Source organism: Sorex araneus, chromosome 2, assembly GCF_027595985.1.
Source record: "Sorex araneus isolate mSorAra2 chromosome 2, mSorAra2.pri, whole genome shotgun sequence".
Lineage (NCBI taxonomy): Eukaryota > Metazoa > Chordata > Mammalia > Eulipotyphla > Soricidae > Sorex > Sorex araneus.
In genome coordinates this window covers 247,809,007-247,819,205 of record NC_073303.1, presented here as the reverse complement: position 1 = coordinate 247,819,205, position 10,199 = coordinate 247,809,007, and the positions used below count along the sequence as shown (strand labels likewise).

Here is a 10,199-nt window from a genome sequence, read left to right as displayed (position 1 = left end):
TAACATATTTCGGATGTTTCCATCCTGAACCCAAACCCTTGCCCCAAAGCAGAGCACCGCCAGGGATAATTCCTCAGTGCATAGCCAGGAGTGACCCCTGTGCATCGACAGGTGTGACCTAAAAAGCAAAAAATAAAAAAATAAAAAAAAAGAATGAGGTTACAGGGAAACACAGAGGAATGGGAGCACTGTGATTGGAGTAACCCAATAAACCTGGGAAAAATTGCCTCTTGTAAGTGCAGCTTTCTATAATGTGTTTCATTCAATTCAGCTCTTCATTTTTCTCAGCATGTACAATGAGCTGTGGACTTGGAGACGTGTCCATATACGTCGTTATTTTGTCATGGGTCAGGACAAAGGGTCCACACTTGGAAGCCAGCCTTAAGGGCAAGGGGAGGGCAGTTGGGACAGAAAAGGGACGATGATGGCAATAATGGTTGGAAGGATCGCTCTGCATAGGAGAGGTGTGCTGAGAGTGGGCAAACAACCAAACATAATGGCCCCTTAGTATCTATATTGGAAATGATAATGCCCAAAAGGGCGGAGGAGGTGGGGAGAGGAAGAGAGAGGGGAGAGGAGAGAGAGAGAGAGTGAGAGAGAGAGAGAGAGAGAGAGAGAGAGAGAGCCTGGCATAGAGGCAGGCTGAAGGGTTAGTGGCAGGAGAGATACTGGGGATATTGGTGGTGGGGAATATACACTGGAAGGGGAATGGTTGGGTGTTGGAATATTGTATGACTGAAACTCAATCATGAAAGTTTTGTTAGTATCTCATAGTGATTCAATAATTAAAAAATGTTATTTTCTTTCATTTTACATCACATCCCCTCCCCCCTTTTTTTAATCCCTGGTCACACCTGCTGATGCTCAGGAATCACTCCTGGCCCTGTGCAGGGCATGTGCAAGGCAAGTGCCCTACCCATTGAGCTATCTCTCCAAACCCCCATCACTTAACCTTTGCAGGGGAATTTTTCTGTCCTGAGAACTTTGTGTCACAGCTGGTGTGAGAGTTTTCAAGTCTCTGATGGCAGTGGTTTGTGAAGATTTCCTCATCTTTCCAAAGGTGCAGTTCAGGAAGGGGCCTCGAAGGTCTTTTATCAGCAAGAAAGGACAGACCATTGGATAGCAGGAAGACACAAAAACAGCGATGTTTCCTAACCTTCGTATATCATGACGGTGTGCTACATAAATGGTAAGGCAGAAGTTGATACAGTAAAAAAAAGCAAAGCAGCTCACATGGACCAGGATGGTGTGGGTGACCATGATCTCAAGAGAGGACTGTGGGCAGACACTGTTTCTAAGGATGTGACGGACATTCTTGAGATGGTTGAAGAGGAACTTTACCATGTACACGCTGGTCCAGATCATGAGGAAAACACACAGCAGGTCTCTTATAGTCATTATTCCCTGGAATGTAGACACTCTATTCTTCTCAGCATCATGTGCTATACAGTAGTTTTGGTTATAAAAGTCTTCAATTCCAGTAATGTTGAATGGGGCCATCACAGTCAAAATGACCCGGATATAGATCAGCATGTTGAGTGCCCAGAAAAAGAGGAAGGCAGAAGAAATGCATGTGTAGATGTTTGATTTGAACCACGCCCACCGAGCATGGTTGTTGGTGATCACGATGGCTTGGAACACACTGAGGAAAGATGTGGTGCAGAGGGAAAGACCCCGGCCCACTCTGTGTAGGAACACAACTGCCTTACAACCAGCGTCGTTCAGAAAGTTTCTTATTCCAAAGAAAGAGATTAATTCAGGAAACCCGGCAAATAAAATTGTCATCATATTGGCAAAAGTTAAGTGAGTAAATATCCAATCTATTGGTTTATTTCTTTGCAGAAAGGTTTCGACATATAGCATAAGCAACAATGAATTTCCAATAAAACCAATCATGAATTGGAAACAAAATAATACTCCCCAAACAGTATCTTGAAGAGTTACTGTGTCCATCGCTTTCTTGTTCGTTGAATAAGGACCTAGACAAAGTATAAATAACAGACTGGTTGGTGAACTTGAGAGAAGTGTCACTCCATGCTGGTGTGAATGTGACTTACCCATTGTGTCAGTAGAATGTGTAAAAGTGCTGTCATTTTTCAGAAAATGAAAAACTAATGCGACAAGAATTTTTAAAGAGTTATCAACATCATTTAGGAGGAACTATTGCTTCTATTTGTTTTGTGTTTTAGTCACAACCAGAATTACACATCGATTCCTCCTGGCTCTGCACTCAGGGATCACTCCTGGTATGCGTGGAGGACCCTATGAGATGTAGGGGATCGAACCCGGGTCTGCCATGTGCAAGGCAGGCACCCTACACACTGTACTATCTCTGACTCCTGTTGTTTTTATATTTGTAAAGCCAGTTGGCTATTTCCAGAGAAGTAAAGTTAGAATCTTGTTGAGTAATTTTTTAATCAATTATATATTTTATATCCTAGAGGTTATATTTAAGTCATATAGGTAGCTTAGATTGGTTCTATTTAACTTGATAGCTTTCATGTGTTTCCATAATATTTCCCAGAATCTGATAATCAGGTCTTGTTACTTTTTTTCCTTTGGCTTTTTGGGTCACACCCAGGAATGCTCAGGGATTATTTCTGGCTCTACAATCAGGAGTTACCTCTCTTTGTGTTCAGGGAACCCTATGGGGTGCCAGGGATTGAACCCTAGTCGGCCACATGCCAGTCAAATGCCATAGTCAATGAAAGTTTGCTTTGGACTCATTGTAGTCTTTTAAATGATACCATTGGATCTCCATTTTACATGAAATCATTCTGGCCTCTCCCCTGATTCTGTCTCAGAGAATCACAGGACAATCAGATTCTATAGACTTCTCTTCTGAATCTTTTGTATCATTACCTCCAGTGCTCCAAAATGGTTTTATTTGAGAACTCTGACCAGCGAGCTCGGTCACACAGAATGGAATACACATCAGGAGTGTCCAATCTTTAGGATCACCCAAACAGATAGCACACAGAGCAGCCATTTATTCATCTATATCGCTCCTGCATCCTGGTTCCCGTCATGTGAGCCGCTGTTGAAGTTGACAAACACGTTCAGCACTGTGAGTAGACACAGCACAATTAAGGGGTGCATGAAGACAGAGACCCGGATATTTCAAATGAATAATCAGCGGCACCCTTAAAGGATAGATTACGTGACAATTTGCTATTCTATTCTGGCCTGGACATGCCTGTCTGCTTCCCTCTGGATTAAACTTGTTTTCCTCAGGGACGATCCCTACCTTGGGGTTCCTGTTAGGGGGTGAATTTCCCACCTCTCGCTATTCCTTATCCAGGTCTCTTGCAGTGTCCGGGAATTCATAGGTACTTTGGTTCAGTGAAGGTCTCAATATCTTTCCTGGACATTACCTTCATTTACTTCTCTACCATGAGTTAGAGCTTCTCAAGAACCCTTTCTTGGGGTAGAGCATTTGCCTTCCATGCAGCCAACCCGGGTTCTCAATGTCCCGCACCCCAAGGGGTGCCCCCAGCACTGCCAGGAGTGATTTTTGAGTGCAGAGCCAGGAGTAAGCCCTGAGCATTGTCGGGTGTGGCCCCTCAAAACAAACCCAAGGGAGGCAATTTGGGGCAAAACTCCGAGGATCCAATTTTCTCTTGTGCAGGGGCTGGACTTCATGGTGGGGCAGGGTGAAGAGCCTGAAGTGGTTTACACACCATACAGCTGTTAGAAAAAATGATACTGTGCAATTTGCTTATAAATGCATGGACATGGACAATATCATGCAGAGTGAAATAAGTCAGCAGGAGACGGATAGACATAGAACGCACTCATTTGTGGGATTAAAAAAAAACCCATACAGTATAAGTTTAACAACCATGAACAGTAGAAACAAAGTCCAGGAGGATTGGTTCGTGATTGGAAGCCTGTCTCAGGGCCGGAGGAGAGGCAGTTGGTTTAGAGGAGGAGCCACTATTGACAATGCTGTTTGGAACAGATTGCTCTGGATGGGAGATGTGTGCTGGGAGTGGGTAAAGGGCCAAACATGACGGACTCTCAGGATCTGTGTTGCAAGCTACAATGCTCATAAAGAGAGAAAAAGATAGAGAGATACAGAGAGAGACAGAGACAGACAACGACTGACAGATAAACAGAGATAGGCAGAGACATAGAGATACAGAGACAGAGAGAGAAAGAAGAAAAGTGCCTGCCATAGAGGCAGGTGCAAGGGGACCCTTAGCAGGAGGGATACTGGGAACATTGGTGTTGGGAAATGTACACTGGTTGAGGAATGGGTGTTGGAACATTGTATGACTGTAACTCCCTCAAGAAAGCTTGCTACTATATCTCACAGTGATTCAATTAACACACACACAAAGAAATTTGTTGTGTGTTGTGGGTCTCTCTCCTTCCTGCCCCTTAAATACCGTACCCAAGGATTTGAATGCTTCCTTTGATCACGAGCCTACTTCCAGTCGATTCTCAGTCACTCATTTTGAAACACTCGTCATCCACCTACAACCTCTGTTGCTTTCCCTGCAGAAAAGTTAATTGAGCCCAAATCACTGTCTTCCCTCCACAGATGCTAATCGCGGTGGCACTGCCTAACCCAACCCCTGCTCCATTTTGGTGGTGCGATGCTGAGGAAAGCCATTTTCAGTCCCCATCCCCTCACCCTCTCACATTTATTGATTCTCACTTCTCACTCAGGTTCAGGCCAACATCACACATTCTTATTCTGCTTATTTTATAGAAATTCATGATTAGGGTTGAAGCCTTAGTACAGCCGCTAGACATTTGCTTTGCACATGGCCAGCTGGGGTTCAATCGCTGGCATTCCATATGGTTCCCTGTGCAGTACCAGGAGTAATTCCTGACTGCAGGGCCAGGAGTAATCCCTGAGTATCACCAGGGGTGGAAAATAAAGAAAAAAGAAAGAAATGAGTTTATTTTATTCTGATGCGAATGACAACTTTGTTTTCTTTATTTTCCACCCCTGGTGATACTCAGCAAAAGTTTCACAATATTTCCCATGTAGGGACAGCCATGAGGGAAACAAGCAAAAGGATTATTTTAAGAAGAATTGGTTTCATGGGGCTGGAGCAATAGCACAGTCAGTAGGGCATTTGCCTTGCACGCGGCCAACCCGGGTTCGATTCCCAGCATCCCATATGGTCCCCTGAGCACCATCAGGGGTGGTTCCTGAGTGCAGAGCCAGGAGTGACCCCTGTGCATCATCTGGTGTGACCAAAATAGCAAAAAAATATGGCCTGGAGCAATAGCACAGCGGGGAGGACACTTGCCTTGAACACGGTTGTCTTGGGTTCGATCCCTTGGTACCACATATCCTCTGAGCCCCAGCTGGAGTGATTCCCGACATAGAGCGAGGAGTAAGCCTTGAGCACAGCCGGCGTGGCCTAAAAGCAATAAGGAACACAAGGCAAACAGCATAAGCCCATTAGGGAATTCACAAACATGGTAGAATATCATCACTTTAGGAAACATCTTAACAAAATTGACTTAACATTATGGCAGCGCCTATAATACCCTTGGCGTGTTCGATATGCCAAAAACAGGAACAATAACGGGCCACACTTCGTGTTCCTGGAGCCAGCAGACGCCACTGGGCTACACTAGCACGAGATAGAGATGAATGGAGGCGTTACTGGCGCCCAATCAAGCAAATCATGAACAACAGGATGACAGTGCAACAGTGCAGTGCAGACTTAAGATTTGGCAAAATAAGTCAGATTACCAAAGGACAAGTGAGACAGGCAGCTCTCTCCTTGAAAAATCTCATTCATGGGACTGGAGTGAGAGTACAGCCCGGAGGGTGTTTACCTTGCATGTGTCTGACCAGTTGGATCCCGGCATTTCATATGGTCTCTCAGCACCCCCAAGAGTAATTCCTGAGTGCAGAGCCAAGAGTATCCCCTGAACATTGCCAGATGTGACCCAAAAAGCAAATCCAACCAACCAAACAATCATCACACATGGGACTAGAGTGATAACACAGCATCCCGGGAGGGCGCTTGTCTGGCACGCAGCTGATAGGGTTTGATCCTTGGCATCCCTTACAGTCCCCGAACCCCACCTGGAGTAATTCTTGAGTTCAAAGTCAGGAGTAAGCACTGAGCACCACCAGGTGTGACTCCAAACAGAAACCAAAAAATCTTGTAGTATGCAAATTATAAATTGAGAACGACTTTTGTTTTTCTTTTTGGGTCACACCTGGCAAGGCACAGGGGTTACTCCTGGCTCTGCACTCAGGAATGACTCCTGGCAGTACTCAAGGGACCCTAAGGGATGCAGGGAATCGAACCGGGATCGGGCGCGTGCAAGGCAAACACCCTACGCTCTGTGCTATCGCTCCAGCCCCTAAGGGAGAACTAATTGATTCAAGGTTATTATAACAAATCTATAAGGTGCCAAACTGATCATTTTAGTTCATAAGTATGAACAGATCTCTCCACCGCCCAGGGCCTAGTCACAAAAGCTGAAGGCAAGGTCATGGCGGGGCCGCCCGCGGGGGGCGCCCGGGATCGCACGCCGGCGGGGGCGCCCCCGCCAGGGACCCCGAGTCCGGGTCCCGCCGCTCTGCCCGCGCCGCTGCCGTCGCCCCCGCCGCCGCCGCCACGAGAAGGGCCCAAGGCCAAGCCTAAGACGGGGCCTGAGCCCCCGGGAGACCCTCAGACAGAAGCCCCAGCCACCCCTCGTCAAGAAGCAGCCGCGGGCCGGGGACCTGCCCCTGCGCTGGTGCAGGACGGGCCTCCCCGGGTGGCCGGGCCGTGCAGAGTGCCCTGCCGCTGGTGTCCACGGCGGGCCGGCCGGGCACCCCGGGCGCTGGGCGGGGCCGCACCCCCCCGCGGGCTCATCCTGGCGCCCCTCAGCCGTGCCAAGGCGGCAGCCGGCGGCTCCCGAGGCTCCGTGGCCCCCAGGCGGCCCCTGTGGGAGGACCCCCGCCCGCCCCCTGAGGTGACGGCCAAGACCCGCGCCAGACCGAGCTGCCCTTCACGGCCAAGGCCGCCCCCTCGCCCACCGGCGCCTGCTGCGAGCTGCGCGGCCTCGACTCTGAGACCCGCAAGGCGCTGGCGGCCTCGCGCGGGCGGGCGCCCCTGAGGCAGTTTGGGGTGACCGAGCGGTGCGGGAATGAGGCCCCCATGGAGACGCTGAGCGAGGGGACCAAGCGGCGGCCCCCAAAGGTGGGCGCCCATCGCAGCTCCATCCGGGGCGGCCGTCCCTGCACCAGGAAGCTCCGCGGTGCCGGCCACAGGCGTGAGGGTGACGAGCGGCCGCCGCTGGGGTGGCCCCGGTGGCCTGGCTGTGGGGGGCGCAGCGCCTGTGGCGAGCCGGGGTGGAGCTGGGCGCGCGGCTGGTGGCAGCGAGCGGCCTCTGGCCTCGGCCCTCCAGGCACGGGGAAGGCCGAGGAGCACCAGCGGCCGAGCAGCAACGAGTGTGAGCGCCGGCAAGCGCGCCCGGCCGCGGCGCCTCTGGGGCCCGGGCACGGAGGACGCCTGCGGTCTGCGACAGAAGCGAGAGGAGGTCGGCAGCCCCCTCCCCGGGTCCGGCCGGCCCCCTCCCCGGGGCCACGACCCCTCAGACGTCACTCGTCAAGTCTGCGGGCAACGTCTGTCCCCTCAGGGGCGGGTTCTGCGAGGCGCAGTTCCGGGGGCCGCTGTCCACCCAGGAGGAGGGGGCGCGGCACTTGCTGCGGCGCATCCTGGACAGGAGCTTCTCCAGAGTGGACGCCCCTCCCGGAGAGCCCCCCGCCCCGCAGGCACAGACGGCCGTGGCCGAGGCGCCCTGACGCGCGCAGTCCACACCCTCCTGCACCCTCTCCTCCCTCTTTCCTTTCCGTTTCCAGAGGAGCAAGCCAGAGCCTCCAACCGTCCCCAGGGGCCCGGGCACACTGCAGCCGGGACACCCTCCCCCAGCAGAGCACTTGGGGCTTGGGGGGGTTCCCTGGCCCGTGGGGGCAGCCAGGTGGGGCTGCGCTTGCCTTCGATGGCCATTCCCAGAGCCCCCAAAGACCCCCTGTCCTGGCTCACTCCTGTCCCCGTGGACCTACTCGCTCGTGACACCTGCACGCACGCACCTCGTGAGACCTGGGGTCTGCCGAGCCCCCCAGTTCCCGAGTCGAGCGACCAAGTCCCGCCACGCTGCTTGCTCAGGGGAGGCCGGAGCCCCTACTGAGCCATGAGGCCACGGAAACCCTTGCTGGCCACGCCCCCCAGGGGCTTCCCCAGCAGGAAGAGCTCAGAGCTGACAGCTGCCCCCTGCCAGGTCAAGTGCCCCAGCCTTGGGGCTTGGGCGGGAGGGGTTGCGGTGGGCTCCCCTATGCCCGCCCTCCCCATTTTTCTCTGTTGCTTTCTTTCTGTGTATAGCTCATCACTGTTTTAAAAACGCGTTTTGTGTAGAGAATAAAAAAAAATGTATGAACATATTAACTATCGTATGTTCACTTTATTCCATTATATCTTCATCATATGATAAATAAAGAAGATAAATTTTGAAAATTAAAAATTGTTAGGTTCTTGATTCACTATTAATGAATGATCTACACTGGTTAATAATTGAAACCTCCAAAAAATTTGTGATAACACAATTCACAAAATAGTTGTAAAGTTAAAGGATTTTCAACATTATTACTCCGATAAAATATTCTAATTGAAAAAAATAATTTCACTTGATGAAAGAAATTCTTGGTCAAAATTTTTTAAACTCGTAGAAAGATGTTTTTGTAAGGCAGAAAACAACTTTGAATACATAAATCATTGATGAATCAGAACATTTAGTATTTTAGTAGAAAATTCTCACCAATTGAAACCTCTAGAAATTATTAAAATAAACCTCAAACAACCCTAAAATTAATTAGTTAAGATGAGTTAGATAATGTAGTCCTAATACTCTTTTTTTTTTTTGTCCACACTTGGCAGTGCTCAGGGCTTACTCCTGGCTCTGCACTTAGGGATCAATCCTGGTGGCTCGGTGACCCTATGGGATTCGGGGATTTAACCTGGGTCAGCTGGAAGCATGGCAAGAGCCTTCCCCGCTGCACTGTGGCTTCAGTCCCAGTCCCAACAGTTCTAAAATTTTGGTTATTAGATTATAGGAAATAAGAAAAAATATATAAAAAGGCGTTTGGGAGAAAAGTTAACAATTAATGAGAAATGCAGAAAGAGGTGGGGGGAAATAAATGAAAGGAAACTGAACTCAGAAAACAAAGGTTAATCAGAGTGGAAAGGAGAACAGAGTTGCTGTAAAAGTGATGAGTGAGGATGTCAATATGCTTAGTGAATTGGTCTGTGTTACTCTAAGAACTAGTTTTGGCCACCATAAGGTTTTTAAAAATATTTTTAACTGAAAATGCAGATTAAGAGCAATCAAAGGGGCCAGAGTGATAGTCCAGTGCATAGGGTGCTTGCCTTGCTCATGGTTTGTTTGGGATTAATCCCCGACATTGTATAGGGTCCTCAGAGCCCACCAGGAGTGAACCCTGAGCACAGAATCAGGAGTAAGTCCTGAGCACTGCTGGTGTGGCCCCCAAACAACCAAAGTTAAATAAAAGGGAAAGAACAGAAGAATACAAAGCATAACAAAATATATGGTTGAAACTGCAGAGAAGAAAATCATAAATTGATGGGTCTAGAGTGACAGTGCAGTGGGAGGGCACTTGCCTTTCACTCAGTCCACCAGGAGTCCATCCCCAGTATACCCTGAGCACGACCACAGTAATTCCTGCTTACCTTGCACACAGCCGACCAGTTACCATCCCTTAGGGTCCCCTGAGCACCACCAGGAGTAATTCCTTCCTGCAGAGGCAGGAGTAACCCTTCAGCATCACTTGGTGTGACTCAAAAGCAAAACACAAAACAAGGAATAAAAAACCTCCAGAATATAATGAGTATAAAGGAATGTGAGTATAAGAACTCTAGGGGGGGGGGGGCTGGAGCGATAGCACAGCGGGTAGGGCGTTTGCCTTGCATGCGGCCGACCCGGGTTCGATTCCCAGCATCCCATATGGTCCCCTGAGCACCGCCAGGGATAATTCCTGAGTGCAGAACCAGGAGTAACCCCTGTGCAGAGCCAGGTATGACCCAAAAAGCAAAAAAAAAAAAAAAAAGAACTCTAGGGTGAGTTTAGCATTAGAAAGCTAATGCTAAAAGCGCCCCAGTGTCCCACAAAAACAGGATCAGGAAAAAGAAATTCTTCTCTCTTTTTTTCTTGGGTCACCC

General features: G+C 49.4%; 1 pseudogene; it reads left to right on the top strand.

Annotated features, from left to right (window-relative positions):
* The first annotated feature begins 5,506 nt into the window (after positions 1–5,506).
* On the top strand, positions 5,507–8,309 carry LOC129402097 (protein Wiz-like; annotated as a pseudogene).
* Positions 8,310–10,199: the final 1,890 nt, after the last annotated feature.